This window comes from Thunnus thynnus, chromosome 11 (genome assembly GCF_963924715.1).
Source record: "Thunnus thynnus chromosome 11, fThuThy2.1, whole genome shotgun sequence".
In the NCBI taxonomy this organism is placed as follows: domain Eukaryota; kingdom Metazoa; phylum Chordata; class Actinopteri; order Scombriformes; family Scombridae; genus Thunnus; species Thunnus thynnus.
The window spans coordinates 25020500-25034421 of record NC_089527.1 but is presented as its reverse complement, the minus strand read 5'-3'; the positions used below and the strand labels follow the sequence as shown (position 1 = coordinate 25034421).

Sequence of the window (13922 nt, the reverse complement as noted above, 5' to 3'; positions counted from 1 at the left end):
GACAAGGCTCAGTGATGAAAAATACCCATATTTTCTTAAAAGGACAGTTTAAACTAATTTTCACCTTCTCATGCATTCAAAATATCCTGCTATGAGAAGCACTTTTCACTGCAGTTAACTAGTAAACTATACGGTGCTTGCCACAGTCATTGACCACATAGCTCCTCAACAAGGATGTAGATGTCAGAATTCCATCCAGGCTGCCAAAATGGGCGAAATAGCCGAGGTTTTAAAGTGTTCCCTTGGAAACCTATGGTCAATGTCAGCTAGCTGCTTAGCCTTTCATCTATCACACACAGGTTTTTGGTGGTTCTTTGTTTGGTAGTGATTCCTCTCCTCTCCTCTCCTCTCCTCTATTCTCCTCTCCTCTCCTCCCCTCTCCTCTTCTCTCTCCTCTCTCCTCTCTTCTGCCTCTCTCCAGTATTATGCTGGATCTGGATCCAACCCAAAGTAGTGTTGTGGTTTTATAACTTGCAGAGATATGTGTATTACTGTAACACCGTAACATTGATTTATGCTCGTGTTGAAAACAAACAATTTAACACACTATGAGTGTATCTAAAGCTATTTCAGTTTTGTTTCCTATATAGCTCACCAGAGCCCTTGGAACAGTTCCAGTACAGTCACACTGTAGATCTAATGGATCAGCTTCTACTGCATAGACAGCTGCACCACTGTAAATGGTCTAAAGGTTAATGGACAGACCAAAACCCTCCAGGTATCACTCACCTATTTATTTCAAGTCATGTCAAGAGTAACATGCTAATGTTTCTTCCTTGAAGAGAGTTTTATCACAGTGTCATCCAAGATGGCTGCACAATGATATCTATCCATACACAACAGTAGTCGGTGCCTTTATCCAGGAAAAAAAAGTCAGTTTAGTTCACTGAAGAGTAGACGTTACTCACATTTTCATGCTAACAATAAGTCAGGTGTAAGTTATGATTTATGGTGTAATTAATAATGTTATACTACCTTCAACTGGTATAAATAATATGAAAATGGGTTTTCAAAAGGAAAAAAGATATCTGTTATGCTTTTCTGAAAGTGTAATTAATATTTACTCTCAGAATATTGGTTGGTTATTTGTTGAAGTGACATTATACTTTAACCGTTATAAATATTTCTTAACAAATACTGTAACAAATAAAACATAATTGTAACAGTTGCTACAATTTAGCAACTAGCAAAAGTAGCTAGGACTACTTTTGCTAAAATACATGTAATCTCATTTATCAGCCAAAGCTGTGTACTGTTGATGTGTGTGCATGTAAATACCATGTAGTTCAGAATATTTATATAATTGTGAAATTAGTGATATTATTTGTATGTACATTTTCAGTGTTTTTTGTTAGACAAGCCATTGTTTTTGTGGAAGTTTAAAAGTACTAACTAAAGTAAAACTTGTCATGAGAAAAGAACATATATTACGTTCACACTGCATGCAGAAACAGGAAAAAGGCTTCCCAGAGTTTGTCTGACTTTCCCTCAAGGTGATGGGATAGAAAGGTTCACTTTTTCCCTAAATGATGACGAAAGTGGCAAATCAGGATAATGATATTACAAAATCCTGGCACAATTACAAGTCAATTTTAAAATTCTTCTGTGTAGACCGGAGTGATTGGACATAATGTTTGCACACGAGTGATCCTGTTGTCCTGAGAGCAACATGATGAGGACAAGCGGCAAAACCTCATGCTTGATAGGGCCTGATAGAAATACAAAATAAAGGAAGTGGAAAGAATACTGATGCAGATCAAATGAAATAAGACCAACAAGTACTGTAGAAAATGAAGCTGACAAACCAATGAAGTGTGTTTGAAAAACCAAATAATGGCACAACTCAAAAATGGGGAATGTGGTACGACACAAAATCAACATTCATGGAAATCATTAGTTTCCAATATTGTGATTTTTATACAGACAAAAAGAAGAGAAGCGTTGAACATGGGAGGACTTTGATTGGTCGGAGCAATTATATATCATTTCTAAAATTTTTGGACACTGTCACTGTTCTGTTTATTTGTACTTTCAGTAATAATAATGTGGAAAAAAATGTGTTTCCAGGCCATCATCTGTGAGCGAGATATGATGCAGTCGCATTAGCATGTCACTGGTGCTATATGGCGCGAAAGTTGGGTCATGTTCCCTGTGGCTCTGATGACAGGAATGTAGCGTCTTTAACCTTTATCAAACACACCAGACTGAACATATTGGTGTGTGTGTGTGTGTGTGTGTGTGTGTGTGTGTGTGTGTGTTTGTTATTGAGCCACCGTACGTGTTACTACAAATCATACAGCCAGAGGCACACTGCTAAAGTGATGGCTTTCTGCTGTTGTACCGCTTTAAAACAAAGAGCTGTTGTAACGTTTAACACTTTTATTAATATAAAACATAACCTCGTCTTGGCACCACCTCCCTTTTTGGTTAGAATTTGTTAGTGCCAGGAGGAAGCACTAACCCTTATTCAATTTAATTAATGAATCAGTCTCATAAACGTAAGTTCTTGTCCCAACAGTGACCTCTGTTTACTGTGCTCAAAGAAATCACACAACAACTTCTTAGGATAAATGAAGACATTTATTAATAGCTTAATGTCTTGAGGATAAATGATAAAGCATACGATATTAAATAAAAAGAATAATAAAGCCTATAAATGATAATAAAATAAAATAATAAAGAAAAAGCTTGAGAAATAGTGGCTCAAAGTGTGTGACTCAACATATTGCAACGGGGAATGCTAAGTGTAGGAGCCATTTATGTTGATTGTTGGCATGTCATTTGTTTAGTTATAACTTGCAGTATTATTTTGGACACTGGGTGGCGGTCATGAGATGCACAGGGTTGTATATTTAAGGGGCATAGGTGACAGGAAACGGAAGGCACAGGCAGGTGGAGCACATACAGTTCTTCACAGATCGGGAACAGACGCACAGCTGGCAGGATAGAAACCCGGTATGTTCATGACATGTACAAAGACTTCAATAAAACAACAAACTAAACGGCAGCCAACGGACTGGAAAATCTGTTCTTGAATCTGCGTAAGATCACTCCTAACTTAACCTACCTGTGTAGTAATGGCAAACTGGAAAAACAGGAAAAGAAAGGACATCGAAAAATGAAAATTGCCATTACACCTAAGTAAGAACTCGCTCTTCGAGTGAAATTGGAGCTCGTGAGTCATTCAGACGGACTGAGCATTGTCACGCGGAACAACAAAGAGGACGCCGCCATTACCAAACCAGGTGGACATCTTGGTCACCTGCGCTTACCTGACGGTGATTGAAAACCGCAAACTGAGTGAGTACATGCAAGCATTAAGCTTTATTGGAGAAGCTATATGCAAAGCCGTATTGGAAGACGGCTATTATAATGGAGTTGGTTGACTGAAGACTGAAAGCTACGATCGCACATCGATCAGCTGTTTGAAACATTGTGCCGGCAGCATACGGCTTTCGTCAACAAGTCTTAAAGGGACAGTGAACAAATATGTCTGTTGTTAAGTCTGATGCTCAGTCACAAGATGACGATGTTGAAAAGGAAAAAAGGGTTATCAAACACACTGCCAAAGGCTTGGAATTGTTCATTGCAAATTGTCAAAAGACACGAAACAGGAAATGTAAACAAGTTAACAAGTTGATGGAAATGCTGAAAGAGCTCATGAAATCAAAGGAAAATGCAAGAGAAGTACAATCTAATTTGTTTCAATTAATCAAGCTCTGTGATGAAGCCAAGGAAAACCATGAATCACTGGTGAATTTACCACTGCCTGAAGATGAACTTGAAAAGCAAAATCAGTGGTTTCAACGAAAAATGGAAATCTTTAAAGGGTGTATACAAAATGTAAAGGTGTGGTTACCTGAGGCTGGACAGCAAATTGCACACTCCGTTGCTGAAAGTGTCATACTACAAAGTGTAGTAAATTCAGATGACATTGGACCTGATGACAGCGTTTCAAATGCCTCAAAACCTAAATCAAAGCACAAATCCAGTTCTTCATCACGTGCATCTTCAACATCCTCTGCTCGCATTAAAGCTCAGGCAGAAAAGGCTGCTCTCATGGAACGTGTTGCTGCCCTGAAGAAAAAACATGAGCTTGAGGCACAAGAAGAACAATTGAAAAGAAAGAAAGAGCAACTGGAACTAGAAACTGAACTGGCAGCAACCAATGCAAAAATCAACATACTTGAGGCCTTGGGATCAAGAAGCAGCTCTAGAGTTTCTGATGGGATGAACTCTTATTTGAGAAAAGGAACTGCTCAAAATGAAACATCAGCTAAATTAAATCCACACACAAATGAATATTTACCAGAACAAGTGCAGCAAAGACAGAATGTGTTGATTGAAACTAACTCTTCTTCCCAGCAACAGGTTGTTAGACCAAAAGAAACAGCTCACGGACCATCTGTTCGACCTCATGATACAACCCATCTAATACAGTATTCTCCTCAAAGGCAAAATGTACAGAGTCGTATGCAGGGGTATGTTCGCACTACACCCCCTGTATTGAATGATGGCAATCAAGGTGATATGTGTAACCTAATACAGAGGCAAAATGACATCACTGCTCTCCTGGCTCAACAAAGTCTCTCTTCTACTTTACCACCAAGAGTCATTCCTGTTTATGATGGTCATCCTTTACAGTACGAAGTTTTCCGCAGGGCATTTGAGAGAGGAGTGGAAAAAAAGTGTGATGACTACAGTGACTGCTTGCATTTCCTAGAGCAATATACAAGAGGGCATCCAAAAGACTTAGTCCGCAGCTGTCAACATCTGCCCCCAGCCCAGGGCTATCAAAGAGCAAAAGATCTGCTCAAAGAACATTTTGGTAATGAACATAAGATTGCCACTGCATATATGGACAAAGCATTTGCCTGGTCAGTGATCAAATCAGAGGATGTGGAAGCATTGCAAGCATTCTCACTGTTCCTTAGAGGTTGTTGCACTGCAATGGAACATCTCACCTATATGGAGGAAATGAATGTTGCTTCCAGTATGAAGACCATCCTTCTGAAACTGCCTTACAGGCTCAGAGACAAGTGGAGAAGTAGAGCATGTCAGTTACAGGAGCAGCGTGGACACCGAGCTAGATTTCCTGACCTGGTAGACTTCATAGAGAGACAAGTGAAGATACTATCAGATCCACTTTTTGGAAATATTCAGGATGCTAAGCCAGCTGCAACTGTCAAAGGCTCTACTAAAACAAGAGAAAAGTCAAGACCTAGAGGAAGCAGTTTTGCAACAGCTGTAACACCTGTAAAAACATCAGTACAAGAAAATTTGACAACAAATGGAATGAAAGGAAATGTATCTACTACCAATTCTCAAAGTTCTTGTTTGTTCTGCAACAAGAGTGGTCACACATTGGGGCGGTGTCCACAGATCAGGAAGAAGATGCACAGAGAAAAAATAGACTTCTTAAAGGAGAAGGGAGTCTGTTTTGGATGTTTAAAAATAGGACACATGAGCAAAGACTGCAAGAGTCGTTTGACTTGTGATGTGTGCAACCAAAATCATCCTGAAATACTTCACATTGAACAAAAGGACAAAGGAAAAAAAACAGAACATACAGAACAGAGTGAAAAAGCAACTGGGAGTAATGCTGTTCTCTCACCTCATACATGTGGGCATATTGGGGCCGGTGATGAAAACTGTACCTTTTCCATTGTACCAGTACAAGTAAAGAGCCAAAAGGGGGACACAGTGTTGCAAACATATGCATTTTTGGATCATGGAAGTACATCTACCTTTTGCACAGAAAGCTTGATGAGAAGGCTGAACATAACAGGGCAAAGGACCAATATTCTTTTACGTACCATGAACCAAGTGAAGCCTGTGACCAGTCATCATATCTCAGGTTTGGAAATATCTAGTCTGGACAAAGACTATTTCATTCAAATATCTGATGTGTTCACACATAAAACCATGCCTATTTCCCAGCTCAACATTCCCAGACAAGAAGATCTGACACAATGGCCTTACTTGAAGGATATCAAGATTCATGAAATAGACTCTGGCATTGACCTACTCATCGGGACAAATGCTTCAAAGGTATTGGAACCTTGGGAGCTGGTCAACAGCCAAGGGGATGGACCATATGCTGTGAGGACCCTACTGGGGTGGGTCATCTATGGTCCCCTGAGAGGAGACAAAAGCATAAGGGATGAAAATGGCTGCCCTGCTGCTGCTGTCAATCGAATATCCATTGTAAACTTGGAGGAGCTACTGGTCAAACAGTACAATCATGACTTCAGTGAAGGAACCAGCAAGGAAACAGAGGAAATGTCTAGGGAAGATATAAAATTCTTGGACATTGTGAATCGCTCAGCAAAAGTGACAGATGGACACTACTGCCTAGATTTACCTTTCACACAAGAAAAGCCCAGCATGCCAAATAACCGTTGCATTGCAGTGCAGCGCATCCAGAGCCTGAAACGCAAGTTTGCCAAGAATAAGAAATTTCATGATGAATATACATCTTTCCTCACAGAAATGATTGTCAATGGTTATGCTGAGGTGGTACCAGTCGACCAGCTGCATCGAAGCGATGGAGAACTCTGGTACATCCCACATCACGGAGTGTATCACTCAAAGAAAGGAACCTTAAGGGTAGTGTTTGACTGTGGTGCAGTCTTTAAAGGAACATCACTTAACTGCCAATTGCTGCAGGGTCCAGACCTTACCAACTCACTCATTGGAGTTCTCATCAGATTCAGACAAGAGCCGGTTGCTTTGATGGCTGACATCAAAGCAATGTTTCATCAAGTCAGAGTATCAGAAAAGCATGTTGACTATCTGCGATTCCTGTGGTGGCCCGATGGTGATGTGCAGCAAGATCTTGTTGAATACCGGATGAAAGTACATCTCTTTGGAGCCGTGTCGTCACCAAGTTGTGCAAACTTTGCATTAAGGAAGACTGCTGATGACAACAAAGGTCACTTTCCATCAGAGGTAACAAACACAATAAGGAACAACTTCTATGTAGATGATTGTTTGAAATCCCTGCCTTCGGAACAGGAAGCAGTTCAAATGGTAAGAGACCTGACTGCTCTCTGCAAAATGGGAGGATTCATGCTGTCAAAGTGGATCAGCAACAGCCGTGTTGTATTGGCATCCATTCCCCAAGAAAACCGAACCAAAGAGACTAAGGGGTTGGACTTGGACAAAGACAATCTGCCAATGGAAAGAGCCCTGGGAGTGCACTGGTGTGTTGAAACAGATGTCTTCAAGTTCAAAATTGCTGCACAGGAACGACCATACACCAGACGTGGCATCTTGTCCGTAGTCGGCTCCATATACGACCCTTTAGGATTTGTAGCACCATTTACTCTGCCAGCCAAACTGATTATGCAGGAGCTCTGTAAGAAAAAACTTGGATGGGATGAAAACATACCCCAAACCTTCTTGCATCAGTGGACAGGATGGCTAGCAGACCTTAACAAGATGGCAGAGTTTAAAGTAGACCGGTGCATGAAGCCCACAAGCTTTGGTCAAATCAGATTTGCACAGCTACACCACTTTTCAGACGCCAGTGAAAGTGGCTATGGTACTGCCTCATATATAAGACTGGAAAACTATAACAGAGAAGCACATGTTGCATTCATAATAGGAAAATCCAGAGTGGCACCATTGAAACAAATAACGATTCCCCGAATGGAGCTCACAGCTGCAGTCCTAGCTGTCAAAGTTGACACAATGCTGCGAAAGGAATTACAGCTTCAACTGGACAAATCCATCTTCTGGACCGATAGCACAACGGTGCTTAAATACATCAACAACGAAACCAAACGCTTCCAAACATTTGTAGCAAACAGGACCTCTTTTATAAGGGATACTACTGATGTATCACAATGGAGATATGTTAACACAAAGGAAAATCCTGAAGATGAAGCCTCAAGAGGACTAACAGCAGACCGCTTCTTGAGCTGCAAAAGATGGATCCAGGGACCAGATTTTCTCTGTAAGCCAGACAGAGAATGGCCAAAACCTCACTTGGAATCTGCAATCTCTGCTAATGATCCAGAAATCAAACAAGACATCACAATAAACGTTATTGTCCAGAGTCCATCGAACCCCACAAACTCTCTGATCAACTATTTCTCATCATGGAGGAATCTGAAGATTGCTGTGGCTTGGCTTCTTAAAGTAAAGACAACACTCCTGCTGCTGGCTCGAATGAGAAAAGAGGTTCAGGCTGCTATGAGTAGCTTTGAAAAAGATCCTGGCAAGCTAAAAGAAAAGGTTGAAAAGGAGATGCAAGTCTTTAAAACAAAACTCTGTGGACAGTGTTTATGTCCTGAAGATCTTATCCAAGCAGAAAGCGCCATCATCTCTTTCAGCCAAAGACAAAGATTCAAAGAAGAGCTTCTTGCACTAGAAGCTGGTAAACATAAGGTAAAAAGAAGCTTTGCTCCAGGTGACATTGTTGTGGTGGTTGATTCTACTGCACCACGAGGCTCATGGCTAATGGGCAGAATACTGGAAACTAAACCAGATGCACAAGGACTTGTGCGCACAGTTCGACTCCAGACGAAGAGCAGCATCTTGGAAAGACCAATAACAAAGATATGTCTGCTCCAAGAAGCCGAGACCTAAACGGCAAGAAAAAAAGAAAAAAAAAAGGAAGATTGAAGAATCAGTAAAGAAGAAATGCCAACACATAGTACATGCATTTTTTGAAAATTGTATATGTAATGTATAATGGATATGGCACCTTTTTTATTATTTATTGGTAATTGTTTGTTATATACTTAAAACAATTAGGGGCCGGTATGTAGGAGCCATTTATGTTGATTGTTGGCATGTCATTTGTTTAGTTATAACTTGCAGTATTATTTTGGACACTGGGTGGCGGTCATGAGATGCACAGGGTTGTATATTTAAGGGGCATAGGTGACAGGAAACGGAAGGCACAGGCAGGTGGAGCACATACAGTTCTTCACAGATCGGGAACAGACGCACAGCTGGCAGGATAGAAACCCGGTATGTTCATGACATGTACAAAGACTTCAATAAAACAACAAACTAAACGGCAGCCAACGGACTGGAAAATCTGTTCTTGAATCTGCGTAAGATCACTCCTAACTTAACCTACCTGTGTAGTAATGGCAAACTGGAAAAACAGGAAAAGAAAGGACATCGAAAAATGAAAATTGCCATTACACTAAGGGAAAGGTGATTAAACTTCTCTAAAGAAATTGTCTTTTAATTTATTCGACATCAACTCTTGATCACGCAGCCATGTTATGCCTTACTGTTGACGAGTTTCGTTGCTGTGGAGATGTCGTCTCAGCAAGTCTAGTGTTGTTTTGGCGGCAGGCTGTAGGCTACAGCTTGGTGCGTTGTGGCCTCTGATGGGCCGGTTTGAGTCTTTGCGGTGCAGTGGTGTTGAACCACTGGCAGAGAGGAGTGAAGCCGTTTCAAGTTGCTCTGGAAACAGTCTTTTCGGTTTAACTCCTAGTTGGCCGACTGTTGCCCACAAGTAGGCAGAAATCCAGTTTCAAGCGTCACTATCTGCTTCCAAGCAACAGTTTGAATGAAGATTTCAGGCTTCGGCTAGCTTCTTGTAATTTTACCTGAATGTCGAATAAAGTTTAATCTGACTTCACTCAAATCTTTAGCAGCGTAAACTTCAAGATTAAAATACTGTACGTGGAAACACAAAAACAACTGATCCTGTTTCAATAAAAGATTGAAATACTCATATACTTGGTTGAAAAACAAAGAAAAGAGACATCTTAATAAGAATTGTCTTGGCTTATGAGTTTTTTTGGAGGCTAGCTCAGAGGGAAAATCCCTCTGAGGTTGTCTCTAAGTTTGGATAAAACGGGTGGAGTTTTGGGTGTGTTTTAAAAGTTTTTGTGCTGAATTACTGATGAATATTCAATTTCTTTGTTTCAGGGGAACTCTTACAGTGTGGTTGACTTTGACATGAGATGGCAAAAACCTTTTCTTACGCTGGAGAATCAAGTTTTGAGTTTTAAATGCATAGTTCACACTTCTTAGTCACTATGTCCGAAGACTTCATATCACTTTGTACCATATATTGTATTGTTTCCATTCAGGAAAACAGTTCAGCATTATATATTCATTTCATAATAAGTCCATTTGGCAGCGCACCACTTAGCTGTAACATGCTCAAAGAGACAGAGCGCAATTAAGTCCCGCCCACCCCGGAGGGGAAAACAATTCATTGCTCTCCATTGACTTAGTATTGACTGAAGGCGCCTCCTTGTCACTTCAAAATGCCTAAGAGCTGCTGTGTGGTGGGATGCACTACCAACACAGTGAAGAACCCAGAACTAAGTTTTTATAAGCTGCCGAATTGAAAAACTGAGTCTTTACAAAGACAAACGTGGATAATGTTACAGGGCTGTGTGCCTTTGGGGGAAGAGACAAACCCGACCTGCGCTGCACGGACAGCCTGCAGCTCAAAAACCTCCAACACATATATATCTGGACACACTGCTAGTCACAGAGAACACACTGGTTGAAAGTAAAAACAGAACAGATATGTAATTGAACGGTATGTAATGTTTTTAATACATGTTTCACAGAATAGCTAACCTGCCTTTGGCCGAAATACTAACTGTAAAAACAGCCTGAATGGGAAATGATTTGTTTACAAACTGTAGTTGCCGTATCAGCTGTGAAAAGTGTTATGCCTGCCTGTTATATGGTGGAGTTTGCTATACAGTTATGCTATCTCTACTGTAGACGTGATGTCAGCCCTTGCATTTATGTATTGCACCTTAGCGTATACAATGTGACGGGTTTCAGCATATGCTATGAACTACCTTTTACTGTCTGGTAGACGTAGGGTGCTAAAATAATCCTTTGACATGCTGAAATCTAATGTTTTTAGCTAGCTACAGGCATTTCGTTAGCATTTCAGCCCTTGATTGCATATAATGGCGCTGATTGTTTTCCCCTCCTGTGGGTGTGGTTATCAGCATGACGCATTGCGCTCTGTCTCTATTGATGTAAGCTAGCCAGCTTAGCCAAGGTAGCTTGGTTAGTACTGTAATGTCGCTGCCAATAGATAAACAAACGACAGACCCATAACAGTGACCAAGTGCAACACTACTAATAAAATATGCACTGTTATCTCCGTAGTGAAACAATACCGCGTCTCCCCGATCCCCTCCCCACTCTGTGATGGTCAGCTTTTCCCTCCACCTTAGAGTGAAGCCAACAGCAACAAAAACACAATTACAATTACAGTTTAAGTAGAAATAAAACACAACAGATAGAGGATACAAACATCAAACACACAAGGAAGAGACTAAATCCAGCTCCGATGAGGCAGTTGCAATTTTCAGTTACGTGGACATTTAACATGGCTTTAAATTTTCCCGTATAGTGTCATATATGACATCATTAAATTATTAATACTGAAGCATCAGTGTTAGAGCAGCATGTTACTGTCGTAGCTGCTGGAAGTGGAGCTAGTTTCATCTACTTTATATACAGTTAGACCATAAATCAGCATAAACAGCTGTCAGCAGGTGTCCTGACTCCTTGCAAGAAACAGAAAGGTTGTTTTCCTTTTTCCACTGCAGCAACTAAACTGCTTCAGTAATAGTTTCCACTGCAGCACAACTAAACTGTTTCAGTAATAGTTTTGGCCAATGAGCCATTGTTGGATGTTTGCATTTTTCAAAATTAAAGACCAAAATGTTTTTTTCTACTGTACTGAAATTGAACTGAACCGTAACCCCAAAACCGAGGTACATACTGAACTGTGAATATTGTGTCCTGTTCCATCCCTAAGAGCGCAGTCAGCTGGGTCTGCTTCTTTCCTGTGCTGAGAATACATTTTAATGATTTGATTATGACTGATTGTTATGATGATTTCGTGACTCACTCTTGGCCTGTAGCTCATGTATTACTGTTGTCCATAATCTGACTGTGCTCCCTCAGAGAACAACCTGAACAGGATGCTCTCTCTTCTCCTTTCTCTCTCTCTCTTTTCTCTGGGTTGCCAGGTTTTTTTCTGTGTCCACAGTCTCAATGGCCAGGTTTTGGTCACTCAGTCTTTCTCAGTTTGTCTGTCTGTCTGTATTCACTCACGGTGCCAGGATAATCTGCCACTTGGGATTGTCTGCTCAGTGCTAAATTGCTTTGAAGTTCACTGGTTGGTCCGGATTGTGTTGAGTCTTTGCTGAGGCTGTGTACTGTTAGGCTGCATTCACAATAACAGCCTTGTCATTCATTTGAATGAGGCCACTCCATCGACCCAGCAAGGGTGAAGAGGCCTCTTACAAATAAAGTTGACCCTGGTTTAACTTTTGCTGGCCTGCAATGTGACATCATCCAGCAAGTCGCTGAATTGGCCAATTAATTTCCTGCGAGCACAAATTACTGATAGATTACTTTGAAGTGCCATATTTCCACTGGCGGTTCAAAGTACCTCATGATTATTGTGATGTAAGATAAAACAACTCCTGATAATAGCACTCAAGTCCTTCCTCATAATGTCATAAACTGCTGCACAGTGTGTTGGCATCTGATAAACCTTCAAACTCGCGGATGTATTACTCATACAGGACTTCCTGGATCACATTTCATTGTCTCACTAGTACCTGAAACAACATACCCCCCCCCCCCCCCCCCCCCACCAACACCACCCTTTTTTTTTTTCAAACGCAGGGCTGTGTCTGTTCTGAATGCCAACTTCGAGGAGCTGAGCCTCACGGCCAGCTGGCTGAGAGGAGAACTTCTCTCCATCTTGTCATCACAGAGCTCTGTAACAGTAGGAGTTGGGGCTCACTGGCTTTAAGGTGGCTTTTTTTTAAAATCCTGATTAAAAGTGGAAATTGGCCTAATCATTCAAGATTCAAGATTTAAGATTATCGTCACTCCAGTTGAACAAGTACAACTGTGTGAAATACTTTGGCTGGGAGGCTCCATTATAGAAAATCATCTGTGGTTTGTTGTGTTTTCTGTGGACTCAGAGGATGTTAGTGTGCAGGATTTCACTTGAGTTTCTCTCTCTTTTTCTTTGTTTTTCCCTCCATATTTTTCCACTATGCATATTTTCACTGAGTACATGCCCATTAGTATACTGGTTTTGGAGTCTTCACTTGGTTTTGATCATATTCAGGATACAGCATTTACACGGAACATGAGAAACAAAACGGTCTTTCATATTCCTGTATACATGATCACAAGTTACCCAGGTTAACCCAATGGCCACATAACCTCCATGTCCGTGGTTCAGTTCCCGTCTGAAGGACTGTTGTTGTATGTCATACACTTCTCTCTTCCCATGATTCCTCTCTCTCTCTCTCTCTCTCTACATTGACTGTCAAATAAAAAGCAAAATACCCCCCCCCCAAAAAAAGTTACCTCACCAGTTGCGAATGAACACAGGTTGGTTTCTGGCTGTCTGAATTCTTAAATACGGTTTGTGTGTCTGGTTATGTTTTCTGTTTTAGCCCTCACTCCGTGTATCACTCCTCTCCCTCCGTTCAGGGGTCTGTTCTGTGCAGTGCTGGAGGTTGTGTGGTGGCTACGGTATGCTGTGTAGATTTTTGCTGCAGTGCAGCAGGCAGTATTGTGCTGCTGCTGCCTCTGTCTTTCCCCCGCTTTCTCTCTCTCTCTCTCTCTCTCTCTCTCTCTCTCTCTCTCTCTTTCTCTCTCTCTCTCTCTGTATAGATTCATTTTTGTTTACAATGTTGTGGAGGAGTGGAACACTTCCAGACAGTTTTGCTGTAAAAAAAAAAAAAAAAAAAAAAAGAAAGGAAAAAAAAAAAAATGACATTAGCCCCAGAGCTTCCGTCTCATTCATCAAACCAGGCAAGCCCAGCACTTTGTTGCCCCCCCCCCCCCCCCCCACCTTTTTTTTTTTTCCCGGGCACTTACATAGCTTTGTCAACATTTTTATGATGACCTTTCTGAAGTTCTTATTTTCCTACTTG

At 41.0% G+C, this 13922-nt stretch overlaps 1 protein-coding gene across 2 annotated transcripts in view; it reads left to right on the top strand.

Moving 5' to 3' along the window:
• fgf14 (fibroblast growth factor 14) overlaps positions 1-13922 on the top strand; it is a 133423-nt gene that overhangs the window by 19776 nt on the left and 99725 nt on the right. The gene's annotated exons all lie outside the window — the stretch shown is intronic.